The sequence below is a fragment of the Neopsephotus bourkii genome, unplaced genomic scaffold, assembly GCF_033783945.1.
Source record: "Neopsephotus bourkii isolate Nb327-2 ecotype Australia unplaced genomic scaffold, CSIRO-AGI_Nbou_v1 NB_272, whole genome shotgun sequence".
Lineage (NCBI taxonomy): Eukaryota > Metazoa > Chordata > Aves > Psittaciformes > Psittacidae > Neopsephotus > Neopsephotus bourkii.
In genome coordinates, this window is record NW_026900781.1 from 19,660,378 (window position 1) to 19,683,691 (window position 23,314).

At 40.7% G+C, this 23,314-nt stretch overlaps 1 protein-coding gene across 5 annotated transcripts in view; it reads left to right on the forward strand.

Annotated features, from left to right (window-relative positions):
* The window catches only part of CDH18 (cadherin 18), a 584,308-nt gene that overhangs the window by 318,619 nt on the left and 242,375 nt on the right, over positions 1-23,314 (forward strand). For 2 of the 5 annotated variants that reach the window (XM_061346696.1, XM_061346701.1), the window contains exons 1-2: positions 6,575-6,718; positions 22,884-22,976. The exons of 1 other annotated variant lie outside the window; for it this stretch is intronic. The gene's annotated coding sequence lies outside the window, so the exon portion shown is untranslated. Of the gene's footprint in view, positions 1-6,574; positions 6,719-22,883; positions 22,977-23,314 lie in introns of those variants that run through there. 2 more of the 5 variants (XM_061346697.1, XM_061346698.1) reach the window with 1 other exon arrangement.

A 23,314-nucleotide genomic window follows, 5' to 3' on the forward strand; every position in this document is an offset into this window, starting at 1 on the left:
TACATTGGTGGTGTCAGAGATTTATCTCCATTGGGATTTTAAAAACTTCACTAAAATCTTAAAATTTCCCACTTGCACTCATCACACCAGAGGAGGTCATACTAGCATCAAGCCTGGCATTGCAGAATAGGAACGGTACTATGCCTATACAGCAGCCCTTAGTGGGGGACAATCCCCATTGGCTACAGTGTATGAAGCCTGCCTTTGGGGACTGTGCTATGTTTTTAAGCTTGCTTTCTCATTTGACATTTATAAATGAAAACACTGACAATCTAAGAATTTGTAAGTGACTGAGTTTGTCCCCATCTTCTTCCTCTTTCAGAAACCTACCCAGATTTATCCTTTTCCTGATCTAATCAGAAACTAGGTTAATCCAGTTAATAGAAGCACTGGGATTAGACATCAATTGACTCTACAACCCTGTACTAAATACAGTTGTCCCACAAGCTGTAGGTGATTTAGCTCTGCTAAATAGTTCAGTAATTTTCAAAATTCAACTTTGGTCCTATGTTAGCACTCAATATAATTATGAAATATAAATAAATATATATATATAAATAACTATAAAATATAATTACTATAAATACAGTGCAGGTTTGTCCCCTGTGGCAAAGAAGACCAAGAGCATCCTGGTCTGCATTAGGAAGGGGATGATCAGTAAGTCGAGGGAAGTCATCCATTGCCTCAGCCCTGGCGACACTCATCTGGAGTGCCAAGTCCAGTTCTTGGCTCCCCAGTACAAGACACATATTTAGGTACTGGAGCAAGCCCAGCAAAGGGCCATATAGATCATTAACTGATTGAAACTTCCATCATGTCAGGTGGAGCAGAGAGCTGGCACTGTTTGGCCTGGAGAAGAGAAGGGGCTGGGTAAGTCTTAGCAGTATGTATAAGCACTAAATGGAGGGATGAGGGTCAAGAAGAGGAAGCCAATGGTGCCCACTGACAGGGCATGAATCAGTGAGCACATATTCCTATATTTAAATATACTGATCCTGTACATTTTTCAAGGAGCAAAACAATATCTGGATGCATTCTCATAGTGGCAAGAAGTGGTAAAAAAGAATAGCTGATATGACATACAGTACAGGTGAGGCACGGAGGATGCCTGAGTTCCAGTGGAGACTCTATATCAGAAATGACCTGTATTTTCATTAACATAGCTTCAGCATGTTTCAGCATTATGGTTCAATGGAAAGGATATTATCTCTTCAATAGAAATATCATCATCATGATCTTGTAACATATTAGGGTTCTCTTTTTTGATATGCTGTTAGCTTACTGAATGATGAGTCTAAGAAGCAATTTCTTTATCTTAGTAAAGATAAAAAGTATATAAGATGCCCCAGAAATAATGCTCTTTATGGTGATATTACAAAAATATGTATTTAGAATGTCCCAGAAGCTTTTGCCTGTTGGTATTTACCAGCCTTTAAGAAAAAAATATTAAAGCTCCTGTTACAGTGGGGAAGAAGACAGTATCTTGTTATCAGTTGTAAGAACCATCAAATTCCACCAAATACAAGGTTCATCATTTGAAATCAGACATCTTTGTAATCAGCTGATATGATATATAAAAATAGAGTATCTAAATAACCATTTGCAACTATCCAGAGAGAATCTTGACCTGTCAGGATTTACTATCAGCTTGTGAATGAAAAAGAGATTACTTTTGCCTGTAGTAGTTTCAGAAACATCAGGATATTTTCCTTACCAGGCTTGAACTTAGAAAAATGCTGTCTATTGCATGTAAACCTTACATAGTTACCAGGAAGCATCCCATTTTACGGTGGTCGCTGCATTATATACAGTTATGGGGTTATATTGGTTTCCTAGGAAAGATCCCAATTAAACAAGTTTATTGATTGAATGGTGTCTACTATATATGCTAGTGAGAAACTACACAGCATGGGCAAAAAGATCTACTAATGTCTTCAGTCAATCACCGCATTGCCTTTAGCTGAGACTTCTTTGTTATCTTTTCCTTGGTGGTGTGATGCAGACACTGAAAGACTGAAACACTGTGCTACTCTTTTGTTGCCCTTTCTGCATTTTCTGCGCTTTCCTGCATTTGCAGAGGGACTGATTTGCTCAGAGTTTTATGGTAACAGGTAGCAAGATGCCAGGTATTGTGGTGGTTTCTCCAAGTCCTGTCAGTATGTTTTACCTGTAATTTCATGTAATACTAAAGGCAAATGACTATATTATCAGAAGTTTTTTGTGACTGGCAACTGTTGTTGGCATCATATATCTAGGAACAGCTGTTGTTGTTTTATTAGAAAATGCTCCAGTGATGCTTAGTGTAGATGGAGCCAAGGCAGTATCAGCATTGCCATTCCCTCTGCCATTAGTATTGTGTAGAATTTGCTAACCTGTATAAAAAAAATATTTTTTTCTGATTTACTATTTTAATTTTTTAGAGAATATATATGGCTTAATCCTATTCCCTCTGAATTTTTGTGCACATTACATTGCCAAATAAAAAAATCCCCCAAACAATATACAGTAAGCAGGATCTGAGAACCCGCAATTCTTCATCAGGAATGTGAACGTGACTTAGTTGTATGTTCCTCCACTAGACAGTTACAAATTCCTGCCCCACCATTTAACAATTTTTGATTAAAAATTTTTACTACTGTGATCAATATTGGTATGTTTTTCTATTATGACTCTAAACATAGAAATGTAACAATATTCTCAATGTATTTGATTTCAAAATTACTGTCACTTTTTTTATGTTTTATTACTTTTAGGTCCTCTTCTAAGTAGAAATAGCAGTGATATGGTGATTTAGTTATGTCCAATTGTGAGGCATCACCAAACTATATACATTATTTTTAAATCCTACTTGACATATTTTAAACTGTTGACTGCACTTACTGAAACCTTTTTAGACTATAGTTTGTAAAGAACTGTCATTAGTAGATCACATACAAACACTGAAGAAAATGCATCTCTGTATATAGTAGTAAGAATAGTAATAACTATGAATAAAAAAATGTTTATCAAATAAGAAGAGAAATAGTGATTGGAGGGAGTGTCATCGTTTGCAGGCGTATTGCTGGGACTGGTTCTTCTGCACTGCAGCTGCGAACAAAGGTAATTATATAATCTAGTTAAAAAGGAAAAAACAAAACACAAGCAGTTATGCAGCCAGTGTTAACTGCTACTTGTTTTCAGTGGCAGTGCTATTCTTTTTCATGTATTGTGAAATTGGTGGCACACAATGGTAGAATACGTTTTTTACCCTTTCACTCCAAGAAAAAGGGAAGTGTTTGTACATGATTTGTTCATAAGACTGGAAAGTTGCTGCTGGGTGTGCGGGTAACTGGGATATTCCCTGGTGCTTTTGAACAAGAACGTGAAAAATCCCAGTACAATTCTTCTCAGTGTGTGAGAAGAGGTTCTTGGCAGCAACTGTGCTAATTTTCTTCAACCGCAGCTGTTAGAGTGCACTTGCCTAAAAACAAGGAAGAGTTGGACTTAACCTGGCAACATCCTTATCCCAGTAAGGGATGAAGATTAGCCATTTAGGGTACAGAAAATTCGTAAGCTATAAATGACCTAGATTTTTGCATTACCTTATGTATTAATGAACCACGTAGTCTCTTTATAACAGGTTGAATGTTAGCTGAATGATCACTTCTCTAGCCGTTACCTGCAAGATGATCAATACACGTTTAGCATATTAAGCACCAACAAAGAAAGACTTTGCGGGTTTAGCCTAAAAATGATAAACTGGAGCTGTTATCTAATAAGGAGAATTTCACCAGCAGATACAGAATAATTTTTTCGTTCCTTCTTTTAAATCTGTAGAAACTTGATTATTTTTTGGTATAGCTAAATATGCTTCTTCATAACTAGTCCACCTCCACATCAGTATTGCTTTTTAACATACAAGTCCACAAGTTGGAAGGTACTAAAAAAAGCCCCTTCTGTTTTTATGCCCCCAGTGATTACAGTCACAACTTCTCAAGTCTAGGAAGGGAACTTTCTGAATGTGATTGGCAAAGCTCTGTGTTTTGATATGCTGCTAGAATTCTGCTGGGCTCCTGAGGTAAACCCTATGCATGCAGTGACTTCAAGGGTTATACTGATATCTCTCTGGAATTCCTTTGGCAATACTGCTGCAGATCGAGACAATAATTTCATTTTTGGGGCTCTTTTCATGAAGCTTTTTTTCCCTATGACACATTTAGTTTCTTTTAGCATCCAAACTGATGAAAAGATCAACCTAACATCAGTAACACCAAATCTCAGTATTTAGTTCTAAAATGTAGGCTTAGAAGAAATGTCAGAGTTCTGCGAGGCTTTTTTTTTTTTTCCCAAACTGTCAGCTTCTGCCTTGAGAAGTGGCACAATTTTGAATTGTTAAGAAAATCTGTGACCATTTTGTACCAAATCAGCCTGCAATACTGATTATAATCTCTTTACACTGATGTTCTTCTCTCCTAATTAAGAGAAGTCTCTGAAATATGTAGATATTAATGTATATGCGTGTATTTATTATATATATACAAAAGAAGAAAGCACTATAGATTTTCACCTTTTAAATGCTCTTTTGGAACATCAAGACTTCCCTCTGCTTGTCATACTTCTTATTGCAGAAACAAATGAGTTGATGACTTACACACTGAGTATCTGGTGAATATTCAGAATTTCACTGAAAATTGCCGAAAACCCCCCAACATAAAATAAAATGTTTTGTTTTCAGCTGTAGTCTTGGGTTGTTACACCTAAGCATCATTTCATCCAGTGGTTAGTAGGCTGATAGATAACCCTGTGTTTTGCCTCTTTCAGCAGTGAGGAGGGCGTCTTCGGAGGGTGGCTTGGCATGAGCTCTTTTCCATGTGAAATTTCATGGACCCTCAAAGAATGAAAGGGAAGGGGAGCTGGAGCTGGTTCATCCCTTCCCCCCCCCCCCCCCCCTTTTTGTTTTTTTTTCTTTTTCCCCTCCATGCTACTAAATGTAACCACCTCCCTGACAAGGAGATTCACAATTTGCTTCTCCTCTAGTGCAGTCAAATAGTGAAAGCATCTGGATAAAAGGAACCCATCCCCCAGATCAAGAGATCTGAATCCAGAGCTATGCAAAACCTAGCAGAACTTGCAGGAGAGAGAACATTCTGAAGACTGTGTATTAAAGCATCGATTCATATGTGCTGCAGTTGTAAGCCAGAGGACATGTAAATAGCAAATTGAAACAGCTTCTATTTCATTCTCTCCAAGAGCTTTCATCTTCCAAATTCAAACAACTAGCTGCTTCTTGCCTTAAGTTCCCTATCCTGCTTGCAAAATCATTTTGAATGTGTGTAGCTGAACAGCTCAGAGTGATTTTGTTTGGGAAGTTCCTCAAAACTGAGCACTATATTCTATTCTAACTTTGATTCAAGTGATCTCAGTGAGCAGTGTTGTTCTTCCATGTTATCTGGTTGAACACCTTCCCTTCTGGTTATGTTAAATTGTAGAATTACTCTTTCCAGCTATTCTTTCCTAACCTGGATCATTTATACCTTGGGTACTGCTTCTGACCTGTACTACTGGTAACCAGTAGATTTCTCTCCTTCCATCCTGCCAGGGCTCATTCCAGACCACCTGTACTGCTAGCCAGAAGGAAGACTTTTGCACCAGCAGTGTATGTGCTGGGGCTTTCACTTGGATGTTCATTACCTTTTTAATACACTGCCTTAGCAGGCTGGATAAGCAGAGTCTGACATGCTTGCTGCTTGCTCCATTACCGAGACCTTGAACCAGAAGAATGCCATTAATCTTAACTCCAAATAAGGTGTGTTTGCAGCAAAGATGTTGCAGGAGGTCCAGCTCTTTGAATTACTTTTGCATCAGCCAGTCTGCTTTGAACCACACCAGCCTGAAAGAGCATAAATTTTCCACCAATTTACAGTGTAAGGTGTAGTAATATAAATACAGGGGTTTTAAAAGGCAGGAAATCTTTCAAGGAGTGGGGCTGATTTGCCAGGGGGCACGTGGCCAGTGTGGAACCTCCTGTGGTCCGGCGGGGCTGAAGGAGGCGCCGAGAGACATCGTTGGATTTGCATTGCGCGGATTGCTATACAGTGAGCCGGCAGCTCGCTGCTCAGCAGCCTGTGACGACTTTGCACGGAAAGAGGGAAATTTACCACCGGCTCGCCACGCCGGTGCCGCACCACCCGCTTTCGGCGGTACGCCCCTTCCCTGCTCTCCCCGCAGCCCGCCCAGCCCTCTTGCCTCCGGCCCTGCTTCTCGTCCCCACTTCCCAGCCCCGAACCCCTTTCCCAGGCCAGCTGTCGCCGAGCCGGAGTCGTCCTTCTTCAGCAGCGCTACCACGGAAAGGGGTGCGCTTGTGCCTGTACGGACCAATGAGATCGGTACGGACGGAGGGATGGATGTGGGGCTGAGTGCATGGCTCGTTCTCCAGAGCGCTGGGGCTGGCCGAGCCCCGAAGTGCCGGGGAAGGGGAGATGCGGCGAGCCGGGAGGGGACAGGGCGGGCGGGAGGCGCAGCCAATGGCGGGGGCCGGCGGCGCTGCAGGAGCGGCGGGGCGGGGCGAGGAGGGGACGGGCCGGGCCGGGCCGGGAGGGCCGCGGGACCGGTGCCGGGGACGGGCCGGTGCCGGTGCCTCTAAGGACGGGGAGCAGCCGTGCCGCCAGCACCGCGGAAAGTCCCCAGTGCTTCCTCTAAATTAAAGTGCCTTGTCACCAGTTAGGGCAAGTCAGCTAAGGTAAGGCTTAAACAAAATGACACTTTATAAATACGTGGCAGTGTGGATATTGGTGGCCAGCGGTGCTGCTAATAACACAGCCGCCTTCGGAGCAGTGCGGAGTACTGTGTGCGGTAGCGCTGTGGCAGTGGGTCCATCTGTGTGTGTGAAAGTTCCCGCAGGTCTCAACAAGGCTGGTCCCCGCGGTGGTGGGGGTCGCGATGCTCCCCGAAGGGAGCAGTGCGGGAGGGAGCTGCAGAGCAGAGGCAGGGCAGGCAGCGGCGCGCTGTGAACGTGTGGTGTGCGGCCGTGCCGGCAGTGCCCGCTGTGCGTGTGAGGATGATCTGCAGATACCTTCTAATGGGGATGGCAGGCACATTCTGGGGCTCAACTCACGTAGGTGAGCCTTTCTGTACAAAAAGCATGTCATGTTAAACTGTATGTGAAGAACATGAAGCTTGGTATCCGAGTTGAGGTTTTTATTATTTTTATTGGTCCCCATGTCTGTAATATTACATGATAACCAAGGATTGCAATGGCAGCAGAAAAGACCAATTGCAGGTGTACCTTTAACTGCTTGTTAAAGCTTAAGCAGTGACCCAACTTTACTTTGTGTAAAGGACGCTGTAAATAATGCACAACCAGAAACGAATCCTCTCCTCCTTTCCTCCTAGCCCACCCCCGTGGATTCCTTCCTAGTGAACGTGTGCCTTTAGTTCATACCACATTTTCATCAACTGCACTGCCTGTGGTCTGGAATCTAGTGTTTTTGCAAGCAAGGAGTTCCTCAGAATGACTTCACTAATGTGTCTCTTTGAAAACAAGGTGGTCGTGAACCTCCCTATATGTGTGTGTGTCTGTTTGTGCCTGTTAAAGAAAGAGGCTGGCTTGTACTCGAGTGACAAGATACAAGGAGAACAGGGTACAGAAGCCAGTGAAATGTGGCAAATGTACACCCCTGCATGTTTTTCTCCGAGTATGTATCTGTAAAGCAGTATGAACATTTCTCACATTTTAATGTAGTTCATCATTCAGATTAGGGTTTCGGATAAATCCAATTTCATGAACATCAATGGCCCATTAGTTTTTCATGATCAAAAGAAATATGATTGAAAACACAGGTGATAAAATCACTGCCTCTGTTTAAGGTACAGATGCTGTTTTTCATTCCAAGACACTAAGCATAGTTCCTGAATTTCTAAAGCTTTACTTCTGTGCTGCAGTCAATCAGATACAGTTGTGTAAAAATGCAGGAGCCTTCTGTCTGCAATAATTGTCTTTCTTCTGGATGACAGTAAGTGTTTGTCTTCAGGGGAAATAATAAATTAATATAAAACTTTGGGATATGTTTAGCATTTTGCCTAAATGCAAAGGTGAGAAGACTGATTTAGAGAAATAACCCAAAGGCTTCCCTAACCTACTCCACTGCCTTTGACAGGCTGTTTCAGACTTTTCTGAAGAAGACAATGATATGTTATAGTTTCCTAATGCAAATTAAGGTGTGGCTTTAAAAACAAACAGAAAAAAACAACAAAACCAATCAAACAAATTTAGGTGGACTGCTGGAAACAATGTAATAGTTTTAATGGTTTTCTTTAGCAGCTGGTTAAAATCACTGGTCATCCTGCTAAAGGACTCCAATGGATAATTTTGTTTCATCTGTAATTCTGTGACTTGGCAAAACAGACAAACAATAGGGGCGGGGGGGGTGGGGGGGGGGTGGGGGGGAGGGAGGGAAATGTCCCAAACCAAAACAAAAGCAACCACCAAAGACCAAACCAACCCATTTGCTGTTTCCTGCTCCTTCTAAAAAATGACAGGAGAAATTGTGTGTCAGACAGCACTTATGTTTAAATAGGAGCAGATCCAGGGCACAAGCGTGGCTTAGAGGGCACTACGTTGCTTACTGAACCATTTACAGATGAGATTCAAAACTAAATGGCTTCCACTGTGGGTGCTGAGAAACCTGCAAGTCTTCACCAGGACAGGAATGCTACCCCTGCTATCAGGACAAAGTGCCAGTTGAAATTTTCATACTTTGACCAGTTTAATTCCCCAGGTTATTTGAGGGCAGCATTCTTTACTACCTGCGTTAAAATTGTTGTCTAGAGATTTTGTCCTGCAATGCAGACACTCTAACTCAACTGCTTTGTTGGTGTGTGCTGTGCTAACTCATGGTGAACATTAGCTAGTTCTGGTGAACATAGGTTATGTTACAAAACAACTGGGGATAAATATCTTGCCATCCAAAACAAGCATGTGTGAATACCTGTGTGTGTGCCAGAAAGGTGCAGTTTTTGCTGTACCAGTACTGATGTTCCTGTGGTGCATAAGATTTATGTAATAACATTCAGGGAACAATCTGTATTTAAAAGCAATTATAATTTTGGTTTTGTTGTTTGTTTTATGTTGGTTTTTGTTTGGTTTTTTAAAATATAATTTTGTCTCTGAACTTGGGTTTGATTTCTATTACTGGTTTCAGTAAGGACTGGATATTTATCAACAACTAGAAAGAAACACATAAAATGTAAGCAATTTAGTTGTTAGTTCTCGTTATGGTTGTATGGAAGACTTCAGCCTACATAGAATCATAGAATAGTTAGGGTTGGAAAGGACCTTAAGATCATCAAGTTCCAACCACCCTGCCATGGGCAGGGACACCTTGCTCTAAACCATATCACCCAAGGCCTCATCCAACCTGGCCTAAGGCTGATAAATGAAAATTGAAGGGTATGAAAAATCCTGTTCCATGTCTACAAGCTCCTGCTCTGGTTAAGAGATACATTTCTGTTAATGCAAGTAGTGCTGAAAATTATCACTCTAATCAGATCGAATCAAAGCAGCTGAATATCAGTGAGTCATCTGTTCCATGCAGATGAACATGAGCTCCTGCTCAGTTAACAGCTAGTTAGCTCTGGTGGACCTGTCCTGCAAAGGGGTCTAAGCTACATCAGCCATCATGACATGTAGCAATGTAGGCAATACAAAATAAAAGTTTTCACCTTCTTCTAGAGGAAGGAGGTGCATATATGAAGGTCATAAGCTTTGATAATATGAAAACCCCAAAATTGCTTACAGTGGTTTATGTAATCCAGCCCGTCAATCTCACTAGCTTTAATTAAAGCGGAAAAACCTACTTTCCTTGGTCAACAGTTAAGAGAGCATAGAACAGTGATGAATCAGGGTGAAGGTCTCTAATTTCAGCACTTACTTGATGGGCAATCATAGTCATGTCCCTGAAACACTCTGTAACTTCTTGTATGACGTGAGCATAGCATGATGACCTGGGGAATTGTAGACCAGTCAGTCTCACCTCTGTGCCTGGCAAAATCTTGGAGCAGATTCTCCTGAAAAGCATGCTAAGGCACATGAAAAACAACAAGGTGCTTGGTGACAGCCAGCATGGCTTCACTAAAGGGGAATCCTGCCTGACAAATGTGGTGGCCTTCTATGATGGGGCAACAGAACTGATAGACAGCGGTAGAGCAGCTGATGCCATCTACGTAGACTTATGCAAAGCATTTGACACTGTCCCACACGACATCCTTGTCTCTAAATTGGAGAGACATCAATTTGACTGGTGGACCACTCAGTGGATAAATAACTGGATGGATGGCTGTACTCGAAGTGTTGTGGTCAATGGCTCAGTGTCCGGCTGGAGACCAGTAATGAGTGGTGTCCCTCAGGGATCAGTGTTGGGACCGGTTTTATTGAACATCTTTGTCAGTGGCATGGACAGTGGGATTGAGTAAGCCCTCAAGCAAGTTTGCCGATGACACCAAGCTGTGTGGTCCAGTTGATACGCTGGAGGGAAGGAATGCCATCCAGAGGGACCTTGACATGCTTGTGAGGTGGGCTGATGCCAACCTCATGAAGTTTAACCATGCCAAGTGCAAGGTCCTACACCTGGGTCAGAGCAATCCCAGTCACAGCTACAGGCTGGGCAGAGAAGAGATTCAGAGTGGCCCTGTGGAGAAGGATTTGGGGGTGCTGGCTGATGAAAAAATGAACATGAGCTGGCAGTGTGCGCTTGCAGCCCAGAAAGCCAACCGTATCCTGGGCTGCATCAAAAGGAGTGTGACCAGCAGGTCAAAGGAGGTGATCCTGCCCCTCTACTCTGCTCTTGTGAGACCTCACTTGGAGTATTGTGTGCAGTTCTGCTGTCCTCAACATAAAAAGGACATGGAATTGTTGTAACAAGTCCAGAGAAGGGCCTCGAGGATGGTCAGGGAGGTGGAGCACTTCCTGTATGAAGCCAGGCTGAGAAAGTTGGGGCTGTTCAGCCTGGAGAAGAGAAGGCTGCGTGGAGACCTCATAGCAGCCTTCCAGTATCTGAAGGGGACCTATAGGGATGCTGGGGATGGACTCTTCATTAGGGACTGTATTGATAGAACAAGGGGTAATGGGTTAAAACTTAAACAGGGGAAGTTTAGATTGGATATAAGGAGAAAATTCTTTCCTGTGAGGGTGGTGAGGCACTGGAATAGGTTGCCCAAGGAGGTTGTGAATGCTCCATCCCTGGGGGTGTTCAAGGCCAGGTTGGACGAAGCCTTGTGTGACATGGTTTAGTGTGAGGGGCAGGGGGCTTGGAACTAGATGATCTTCATGTCCTTTCCAGCCCGAACTATTCTATGATGCTATTCTATGTTAATTACAAAATGAGTGTAGTACAATACTGCATTAAAGAAATATTGCAGAGCCTAATACCTAAGTGTGAGTGTCCCTATTACTCTGTAAATTGGTTTTGATTATGAACATGATTTTGCTCTCAGTTTCTAGCAAAGCTACATGGAATTTGACTATTCAGTCCAAGAACTGAAGTAGGATTTTAAAGAAGCTTCTGAATTGGGAGCCAAAAAAAAAAATCGTGTCTCCCGTAGGGAAAAATGAAGATTGGCAGAATGAGATTTATTTTTTTTCCTCCAAATCCAGGCTTTGTCAGACAAATTATGGGTACTGAGATGCTTTGGACTGTTTTGGGCTGGTCTTCATATGCAGATGGAGAATCAAGTGGAATTCAAAATAAACTAGTCTGGCATTTGAAGGGAGTGAGGTAACACTACACTTGGTACAGTTATCACATTCCCTTCACATCCCCTAAGTCTCATGCATGAGCCTAAGCTTGTGTTTGGATTTGTTTGGTTTGTTGTTTTTCTTTTATTTCTTTGGGGTGTGGAAGGTGTTACTTTGAGGTTGGTTTGGGGTTTTGTTTTGTTTTGGTTTTTTTTTTAATAATTTCTTTGTTCATTGAGCATAACCAGAACAACATTGTCAGGTAGCTCTATAAGTAATTGATTAGCAACTTGGTGGCCTTTGTACATCTGCAGTTCTCATATACTGAAAATACATTTAACAGATGTCTGAGGCCTGTAAGAATTTTGATTTTGCATGATGGCAATTGCCATTTATATTTTTGTGGAATTTCTTAAAACCTGAGCAGAGTTAAGGCTGGGTTTGTTATTGTAAAAAAGGCAGAACATTATTTTACAATTACAGGCTTGATTCCTGATTTTTTATGAAATTCTTCACTTCTTTTAAACAAACAATCTTGCAAGGGGGAATATATTTAGATCATGGACATATTTTTCCATCCTTACTCTACCTTATTTAGGTTTCAATATAATTTATCCTGTGCTTACGTGGACACATTTTAAAAAGTGTTTGTGAAATGTCATGTACAAATATCAAAGTTAGCTCAGGTTCTGGCTGCATTTCTACCATAGACCTCTAGCAACCTGTAAGACATTTTTGGTCTGTGTAGTCTTGCACAGCCTTTAATTAATGTTGAACCCTGAAAGTACCTTATAAGAGAGATCAGTCACATTAGCTTACTTACCAGATAGAAGGGTTAGGTGGTAGGACGGGCATGCTTTTCCTTAGGATGGACTGTGTGTCCTTGTCCTGTTTCCCTGTCAGCTGGGGGCACTGGAATGGGCATTGCCAGTTGGCCAGCTTCAGCTTTTTCATGCGCTACAGTGGGTTCTTGTATTTGAATTGCCTTGAACTAGTCTGTGGAGAAACCTGCCTTTTCTACCTGTGACATAAGTAGCTTGAATTAAAGTATGTGTCTAAATGTAGGTGGTCTAAATACTGCCCATTACATCTTGTCCTTGTGCAGTATTCCTGTTGAAAACAACCAACTGTACTTGATTGACTCCCTGTTCTGGTATTTCCAGTTGTTTCACAGAGTAATAAGAATGATCTGGGTTGGAAGGGAGGGTTGTCTAATCCACACCCCCTGCCACGGACAGACATCTTTCACCAAATAAGGTTGCTCAAAGCTCCATCCAGTCTGATTCTGAACATTTCCAGCCATAGGGTATCCACAACTTCCCTGGCCAGCCTGTTCCACTGTCTCCATCAGGCACTGTGTTGTTTTGTAATCGCTTGCCATTAAGCCATTACAGTACAGACATGGTTATGGATGCATATATGGGTACACATTCATGCATATAATCTTTGGGAAGGTACAAAGAAATGGAAACCAGCTTTTTGAAAAAAAATGATGCTTCATACTGTTAAAAGCCTGCAAAAGTTACTGATCACATTGTGTGGAAGTACAATGAGCTGTTGTTTGACCCAGGTCTGCTTGTTTTCACTAAGGGAATGTGCAATTCTGTAATTATTTAAAATATTAAACGATTTATTTTGAATTCTATTATTAGACCACTTAACTGAATAATACATTGTTATACAAAAGTTACACATCTGGATTTGAATTCTGTTTAATTTACATCTTATTGACAGAGCTACAAATGAAAATTTTTTGGTCCAAGTGATTGTGAAGTGCCTTTCATTATCAATAACTATGTCTCGCCCAGAGGAAATACTTTTTGTTGTGCCTTTTCTGTATAGACACCTTTTCTGTACAGGGAAGTTGAATGAAGCTTAAGATGACACTTGGAATTGGGACAGGGAGAGAAATTCCTCAGGCTTGGATTTCTAGCTAGGATTCAGTCAAACTGTCTGTCATGTGCTGCTGTTGATGGTACTCAAATTGATAGAATAGTAAAAAAAAAAAAAAAAAAAAAATTAGCAGCATAGGGACCATCTCTGTGGTAACAGGATAAACACTGGAGGTACCCAGAACCAGATTTGAGAGGCTCTGCCAGTGAATCCTGCACTACTTGCGAAGTACAAGTGCTCTTTCAGTAGAGACTTTCCTATAATTAGTAAAAATGTGAATAGTTTAAAAATGCTGGCAGGACAGGGAAAGCATCGCTGTTAATTTTGAGGACATTGGTATGCGTCTGCACGTTCGTGCATATTTAAAGGATAAAGTTGTTGCTAAAAAGGAGGTAGCTCCTTTAGTTTGTTCAGTAGTGAGAAATATTTCATTTGACTTGAAAAAGGTATTTTTAACACTGATATATTTTATTAGCACCTGGGAAGTGCTGACTCTTCTAAGTATAAAATCTTGGCTTTCAGGAGAGGTGAAATAGAACTAGTGCATATGAGCAGCACTGTAGCATGGAAGCTATTAACTGCCTGTGGGAACTGACAATATATAAAAATAAAAAAAGAAAAACTAATTTATGTCTGGATTACAGTCCTCAATCACTGTTTCTTTTGTTTTACATTTTGTTCTTTCTCATAAATAATAAGCCTTCTTACTGGAATAAAAAAACCACCTACACATCATTTATTTTATGCAATTTCCACACACTTTGCTGACAAAGAAAACTCATTATCTATTTGCTGTTCATTAAAGCACAAATTATTGCATTCATATTAGGGAATTGGACCTGAGAGATATTGTCGTGTCTATTAAGCTAGAGAGATCTTGGATATTTTTGTATTTCTGTGACAGAATCATAGAATGGTTTGGATTGGAAGGTGTAAAGTAATCAGTTCATTTGACTTTGTATGTTAAGTTGGGTTTTCTTTCTGTTTTTTTCTTTATCTTATTTTTTTCCTTTTTTCCTTTTTTATTTTGAACCATATAAGACCTCATTTAGAAAACTGCTCAAGAAATATAATGTTCATTCTTACTGATTTTCAGTGAATGCAAAACTAAGGCTTTGAAATCGAACTTAGATATGTATTACAAACCCTTCTAAGTGGTAAGTGGTAAGTGGTAAGACAATCTGCAAGCAAACATATGTTTTCAAGTGGTGCTCAACATATCTAGCTGGTTGAGGTTCTTTCAGAGTCAGATAAAGACTGCAAAGTATTCACAGTGTAATTGATTTATATAAGGTCTAGTGTTTCCTAAACAAGCTGGATTTATTTTTTAATCTGTATTTTCTCAGAACAGCTATTTTAGGCGTAATGTTTACAGTGTGTTGACATGCTGGGTGCCCTAGAGGTACCCCAAGGAGCAGCATGATGGGAGGGTGGTTACTGCTCCTGGAGGAGATGGTAAGACCTGATGCCAGCAGTGCCTTCAAGCAGCAGCAACCTCTTTCCAGGTGTTTATCAGGAGTGTTATGCACATGTAGGCTTTGTGTGGGTTATAGACAGGGAGTGGGTCCCCAGTGCTGGCAGAGTACTGTGTATCAGTCCCTGGCTTGCTGCTGGGTCATAAACTGGCAGTGCTCATTGCTTGTGTGCTGTAAATTGGATGCTCTAGGTTTAGAGGTAGTGATCCTGTTACATGAATATTATCCTGGATATGGCCTTTCTGTTTCTCAAACGTGCATCATGCTAATACCAACCATGTTTTATAGTGTAAGTGAAAAACATAGCATTGCACACCCCTTGACCTATTAAGGAGTCAGTAGATAAATGTGTGTTACCAGAGAACTGAGCTTCTGAGAGCATAGAGGAGCTTATGAAGAATTAATGCAAAATGACTAAGCCCACAAGTAAGTCATTTTATAGGGCTTGTTTTTTGTGGTGGTGGTTTGTTGTTTTTTTTTTCCCTTGGGTTTATCTTCTGTCAGATTAGAAAGCTGTGTCATTTTATATGAAGATTTCGCCAGTTCCAGGTCTAATTCAGTGAAAATGGGGAAGCAACAGGCTGGATGTGGGGAAAGAAAAACAAGGTGCCTTTTTTCAGTAATCCATCTTTAGCCATGAGGCAGATGAATTGAAAAGATGACCAGAGGGGTGTTCCTTTGTACACACCTTTGAAAAGTAGCCTCTTAGACAGAAAGCTATTCAGGAGTTTTGTAAATGCCTCTCAAGCAAAGCCAGCAGGAAGAATTTGTTGACTGTATAGCCTTGTGTTGTGACTTAAAGGCTAATGAACTTGAGCTGTTTCAGACTGTATCAGGTCAGGTGAGGACTGATTTCCTAAAGCTATTAATGCCCACTGTGCTACTGAAGTCAGTTTGTCTTGTGTTGTTACATTATTGTAGCGTGTTTTGGTCAAATGTACTGTGTCATGTCAACATGCCTGTATGCTTCCTAGTTCTGAACTGAGTCAGAAGCTTTTTATGCCTTTTTAAAAAAGAAAAAAAAAAAGGTGCAACAGTCTTGGAGAGCAATGAATTTACTCCACAGGACCATTGTGTGATAATTATTGCTCATTACATTATAATGAGCACTAACTCTATTCATTGTGGTGCTTATTATATTTTAATGAGTGTTGTGACACCCCTGCAGAGTGAGACTCAAGAATGTCCCTATGTATGTAGCTCACTTAAATGGATATGTTACACATTTTGGGACTTGTGTGAACATACTTATTGCACCATAGAGCTGTAATTTTGCTTTTAAAAACAGGATATTACTTTTCTTAACTTTGCATAAATACAAAAACATGGTTGCAAGCATTTATGTGCCATACCAGGTGAAAGATGAGTGGTTTCATTAAAAGACTCTCGTACTGAAAGACGGCTTGTAAATATTTCGTTCAGGAGGACTTCATTAAAATTAAAGGTCATGAATTAATGTGATTTAATACGCAACCCCCTTCACATTTACAGCTTTCAGGCTCAGATTTTTTTTATTTTTTTTTTGAGAAATATTGATAAAGACTTAAGTAGGCTTATGGCACCTGTAAACTAAATACAGGAACTTTAAATTAAAATTGGCATTTGTCATCTGAGGATCATCAACATTCTGGCTTCACTGTGTCTGGGAAAAGCAGGACTAAAAACTGAATGCCATACAAGTTGATTTGTAGACCAGGTCTTAAGCCTGTCAGTCTGTTTAGTCACTTTTAGTAGATTGCTGGTGATCTTGCTTTGACACCAAAGCTTTCAATAATGACATTCCTGTAATGTCCGTGTATGTGTTAACCCTAAAGGGAAACACTTTGCTCTTCTCTATCATCTCCTCATGTTGCCACACAAACAGCTTCAGAACGAGGCAGATTGTTTGAAAAATACTGCTCTATCAACATTAAGACTTGAAAATATGAACTGATTTTCTGATGTGGCAGAATTGTTTATTCTTTGTGAAATCTGAAAGGCCATCTTCATTTTCTTACTTTAAAAACTGGAGTATTAGTAAATTCAAACTGATAAAAAGCTGTTTAATCAAACCATACATTTATTTTATGTACTCTACTGTGCCACTTTCATTTGAACATCTTTTACCAGCCACGAAGATTTCCAAGCAGGAATTTACTGAGTTTATGAATACACAGCAAGTATTGATTGGCTGATACAAGCAGTAGATAGGTAAGGGCAACCTGTAAGGTCCATTATAATGCCTTATAACTCAGATGTGGGCTCCTGCTGAGTCCCTGTGGACCAGACAGTTACCAGCCAAGTGGGTAGCGTGAACCTTTGTTGCTGCCAAGGATGGGGATTGTTCTTGATGATTTTTTGTCTTCCTAGCTCCCCAATTTTTTTTCCCCCTCATGTCTTTATACTTTGCCATGACTTCCTGTACTTTTAAATCTTCAACACTGCCCACTCTATATTTTCACTTATGTATTTCAGTTGTAGCTACCTTAAAGCTCCAAGTTCTGTGCTCCATTTTCATGGAGTCTTCAACATACCTGGTATTAGAGGTTACATTTGGAACAAAGACAGATGTTTTGATTAGCTGCAGAAACCCCTTCAAATGGGTAGCCTAAATCCAGTTTGGCCCCATCCCTGCTATAACTGAAGATGCTTTGTCTGCAGGAGATGTTGGCTTATATGCTGCACATAATGGGTGGCCTTTTAAGCTCCTCTTTCCTATATATCTCATGTCAATGAGAGGAAGTGTTGTATACCTGATGTGCAGTTCTGCCAAGTAATTTTAGCAATTGATTTATAAAAGCAGAAGGGAAAGGATAAAATAAATGAAATTAATTCAATAAAGAAGTAACAGAGATTAAACCTTTTTTAGGGTATGATACAAGAAAAGAAACACATGACTAAGCCTATTCTTTGCTTTTTTTTGAAGTATTGTTCCAGTTTACTCTAGTAAAGGTGCCAATTAGAGTCAGCTACTTTATGCCTCCTTATCTTTTTCTTTTCTCAAGAAAACGTAGTTAGTTTTACAGGTTGCCACTAAAGAAGTTGATCTTTTTAAATCAAGAAGCTAGTTATGCAGTAGGTGTCTTACACCTAAAGAGAATTGATGGTTTAGACCTAATAATCAGTGTCTATAAATTATGTTTATGATATTATGAGTTAGAGAATTGTACCTATCTTCTGCTTTGGTTCACCAGTGCAAAACATATTTGCATACCGAGTTGGATCTCATCCTTGAGATGCATTTTGATTCTCAGCCAAGGGCCTCAGCTTTTTGCTAGGACGCCTGCTCTCAACAGCACAGAAATAACTTTTGCAACTTTCTATTGGTGTTAACCTTCCTATCACACCAGCCAAGGGGCTTCTCCACAGCTGCTATCATTACCCTGAAGAACATGCATGGAAAACTTGTATTCAGGAAGCAGGTCTTTACATCAGGGTTTACACGAGGACTTAGTGAAGAGGCATTCTTCAGACATACGCATCTCATTTTGAATGTTGAATACCTTGTCCCACCTGCAAGAGCTGTACTTGGATTCCAGTAGTGCTGGAATCATCTTTACAGATTTAGAAAACTATTCTTTCATCCAATAACTTGCTTCTGGTTTGTAGTTGGGTTTTTTATGGTAAGGTGTTTTTTTATTCCTATGAGAACTCAGTGAATTCTGCATTTCAAGACTTTGCATAAAGTGAGGGAAAAGGTTACTAAATAATTTTTTAAAACTTGAAGATGATTGAAAAGGACCTTAAGATCATCTAGTTCCATGGGCATCACTGTCCCATCTGTGGGCAGTGATGCTTCATCCTAGACTGTGTCGCCCAAGGCTCTGTCCAACCTGGCCTTGAACACTGCCAGGGATGGAGCATTTACCACTTTGGGCAACCCGTTCCAGTGCTTCACCACCCTCACAGAAAGAACTTCCTCCTTATATCCAATCTAAACTTCCCCTGTTTAAGTTTGAAACAGTTGCCCCTTGTGCTATCACTACAGTCCCTAATGAAGAGCCCCTTCCCAGCATCCTTGTAGGCCCCTTTAAGATGCTGGAAGGCTGCTATGAGGTCTCCACACAGCCTTCCCTCTTCTCCAGGCTGAACAGCCCCAACTTTCTCAGGCTGGCTTCATATGGGAGGTGCTCCAGCCCTCTGATCATGCTCATGGCCCTCCTCTGGACTTGTTCCAACAAGTCCATCTGAAAGTTACCAGGTTTTGTGTGGTTTGTTTTGTTTTAGGTTTTTTTTTTTTTCAGTTTACCTTGAAATTACTTGTCTGTTTATACCTGCTGTGTATTCTCATGCAGATATTTCCTTTGTCTCTGTTCTGTAATGCACAAATGCATCTCTTCACTTTCATTAAGTTACTCTTCAAGGTGTAAATAACTAAGTAAACACACTGTTCTGTGTGAGAAATCTCAAAAATACTGTTATTGAGTAGACTCCCAAAGGCATTGTGAGACTGGCATCTTACCATTTATTCAGTCTGATCCTCTACAGTTTACATTTTTTCAGTTTGAAAGACCACATAATTCTCTACTGCCTAAAGGCATGAGAGATTTGTTCTTCTTACAAGCAAAATGAATACATATTTTCAGCTACCTCCATTTTGTTTAACGTTTGTCTTTGAAAGCTTAGCATGATGAATTAGAGATTTCCTTTCAGGCACATACCTATTTCCATTACTTATATTTTAAAGTTATACTTCTTTCTCCTATAGCTCTACTGCAGTAGAGGATTATTGAACTCCTCTTTGTCTGGTAGCTCCAACAGGCTGCAGTACTGCTTTTTCTTTTGAAGACCTTTTTATACTATAGTGGTTTGTGGTATCTTTGATGTTGCCTAATTGGAATCTCAGAAGTGAAAAAATAAATAACTGAAGAAGTGAGCTGCTTGCCTAAGGTTGTACATAAGCTTATTTTACTTTCAATCGTTCTTCTATTCTTACACCTTATGGCCAGGTAATCTTCTAATACTTTTTCTTTATTTATCCCTATCACCTGGATTTGAGTTTCTCAATTATCTGTCTCCTGCACCTCTAACAGAAACTCCTGAATTAGCATTTGTATTTATACTCACTCTGAGTCTGCCTCAGAACTTTTAACTGGCCTCTTTTTCTTAAACAGTGATTTTTCAAGCTGCCTCATCTACTTGTCTCACCTAGTTTAAGCTTATGTTTCTTAGCACAGGACTATGTCTTAAAACTCTCTATAAATACTGTTCCCACAGACAGCTCAGTAGAAGTCCTGCACGTGGTTTTGCATTACCCAGCAGTGCTACAGCTTGGCTGCCAGCCATGCTGTGGAAAAGGACTTGGTGATCTGATGGGCACTGAACTGCAGGTGAAGGAGCTGTGTGCCCTTGTAGCAAGGACAGCTTCACTGTGGCCAGGCACAGCTGGTGGGATGGGGCAGGGGATTCTCCTCTTCCATTGCAGCGGGACAGCTGTGCCCAGCTTGCAGCCTCCAAAACAAGAAGGAGGTCAAGACAATGCAGCACTGAGTGGGAGGCTGCTGAGGTGCCCAAGGGACAGTTTTGACAGGAGATGAGAGAAAAGGCACTGCAGAGAGCTGGTTGAAGGGAGCGGGTTGCAGGAGCAGTAGAGGAGCCAAAGGTAGGCTTTCCTGGGAGGTGAATAGCAACAGGGCAGGGGACAGTGGCCACAAGTGGCAATGGAGGAAACTGCCACTGAATGAAAGGAAGCAGCTTTTCACAGGGAATGATGTTAAGCACTGGGACAGGTTGCTTAGGGACGGACCTCCATCCATGGAGGTTTCTAAAACTGTCTGAACAAGGCTCTAAGGTAACCTAACCTAACTTGGAAGTTAGTTCTGCCTTGAGGAGGAGTCTGGACTACATGATCTCCAAAAGTTTCCTTCAACCTATATTTTTGCTTTTATTGTCCAGTCTGAAGTCCTGTTTCATGGCATCATAGAATGGTTTGGGTTGGAAGGGACCCTTAAAGCTCATCTAGTTCCAACCCCCCTGAAATGGGCAGGAACACCTTCCACTAGACAATGTTGCTCAAAGCCCCATCCAACCTGGCCTGTAACAGTTCCAGGGATGGAGCGTCCACAGCTTCTCATGGCAGTGTTCCATTGTCTTACCCCCTCTTTAGTGAAGAATTTCTTCCTAATATCTAACCTAAATCTGCAGTCTTTCAGCTTCAAGCCATTGCTCCTTGTCCTGTCCCTACATGCCCTTGTAAAAAGTCCCTTTCCAGCCAGATGCTGATAGGCTTCTGGAAGATACATTTTTACCTGCGCTGATTATGAAGCTGAGCCCCCTTCTTCCTAAAACAGGTTTGTTTTTTTCTGTAGACAGTTAAGAGTATCTGTGGAAAGGTAAGAGCATTACTGAATGGGGAAGTAGATTAGTAGAGCTTGCTTGTTATAATGGCAAGAATAGAATTGATTTACAGAGTTTGATGTCTTGAAGGCTGAAGGAGGAGATGAACCTGAAATGGTGAAACAAAATGTTTATGCCATCTTAGGGTAAGATACAGAAAATAAAGTCTGATTACCAGAAGGATCATTGATTTGTTTGGTGCTGGAGTAGCATCTGAGGGAATGAAGTTGAAGCCCTGAAGCAAAATGACTGAGATGGACAACAGCATTCTAGAAAATAATGATGAGAAAAAACGGCCTGGCAAAACCCACTGATGTCTAGTGCTTTTCTCAATGTTTTGGGGCCTAACTGCATTCAGCAAAAGGGAGCACCAGCTGTCCTGAAGGACTGAATATGCTGCTTCACCTTTGTGCTTTTGGTATTTTCCTAATTTACAATGCAGCTGCATTTGATAATCCTAAGTAAATGCTACATGTGTAGTGCATTGTGCAGCCTTTGGAGAAATCTCAAATGACCTTAATATTATCTTCCCCCAGCATATGCTAAACAGCCTGGTGAAAAATAAGTCTTTTGCTGATGGATGCAGAAAACAGCATGAGCATTGCATTAACCAAGATACCATCTTTTTCATTATTTGTGATCTTTTTAAAAAAGAACAATACCACATTATATGTTTGTCTGCTTTAAGTTCTGTGGGAATGTGTTTTTAAAACAAAAGCATTTTTGAATTATTTTGCTAAGTTGATTTCATCTTTTAGTTTTAATGTTTTAAATTTCCTTTATGTGGAACATGAAACCCATTCTTAGGCAAGGAGTGGCTCGGTATCATGTTTGTGAGATTACTTTCTGTTATGATTTGCATGGACGTATTTCATCTTCTCTCAAACACTACTGAATGTATCAGCTGGCACCTGATGGAATTGTAATTGAGTTCAGCTGCCAGCTCTGGTCAGTTACTTCAAAATAATAAAATGATTCTATTTCTTAGAAGCGGCAGGAATACTGTATCATTTCTGCTGCTGCAGTATCTCCTAGAAACCCCTAATTTTTGTTGTACTTCTTTAGAATGAGAAATAGTAATTCAGAATTTCTCTTCCCAGCATAGAAATCAAATTAGAACATGTTCTATACTGACAGAAATTATGAAAGTAACTGTTTCACTCTTACCTTTTCTTTCTTTTCTGTGGAAGCAGTTTGTCATGTTTGAGTTTATTACAGATTGCTGACTGTGGAGAAAGAAAATACGGCATCACTCTGGTGTTTATTAGTGACTACCTGTCTTTTCTTTTTTTTTAATTTGAAAGGTTAAGGATGCCAAGTTAGCATCGCAGTAGCATTGCCTTTCAGGTGCCTTTGATACTTGCATCTGAAATTTATGATCTCCTGTACAAAAATAGGCATACATACACTTCCTAATCCAGTTACTGAAAAGGGACTCAGTTAAATGAATATTTCGCATGCTCCCTCAGGAAGATCTTTTTCACTTCTAGGTGTTGTGAAATGAGCAGAGAATGAATTTTATTTGAAGTAAGCTAAGAGAAGCACAGCCTTCTAGCTAGAGCAGTGATCTGGACACCAAGAAGGTGAATTCACAGTTTCCTTACTCTTTGCAATAGACCAATTTTTAGCTTGTGTATCAGGCAACATTTACTTGCATTTAATGATTGGTCGTGGTTAGTCATCCAGAGGTGCTGAACCACTGCCTGACTTTTACCACTGGGTCTATGCCACCTGGCAGGAAATGGGCTCTTATGGACAGGCTTTACATGTACCCAGCTCACAGGCTCTGGAGTTGGCTCTTATGGCTGTAGGATGACTAAGGAAGGGAAAGAATTGGGAAGCCCCAGAGTAAAAGTATCTGGACTGTTTCTTTAAGAGACCCTTCTGTCACTTCCGCAGTAAATTTTAAAGGCTGCTGTGT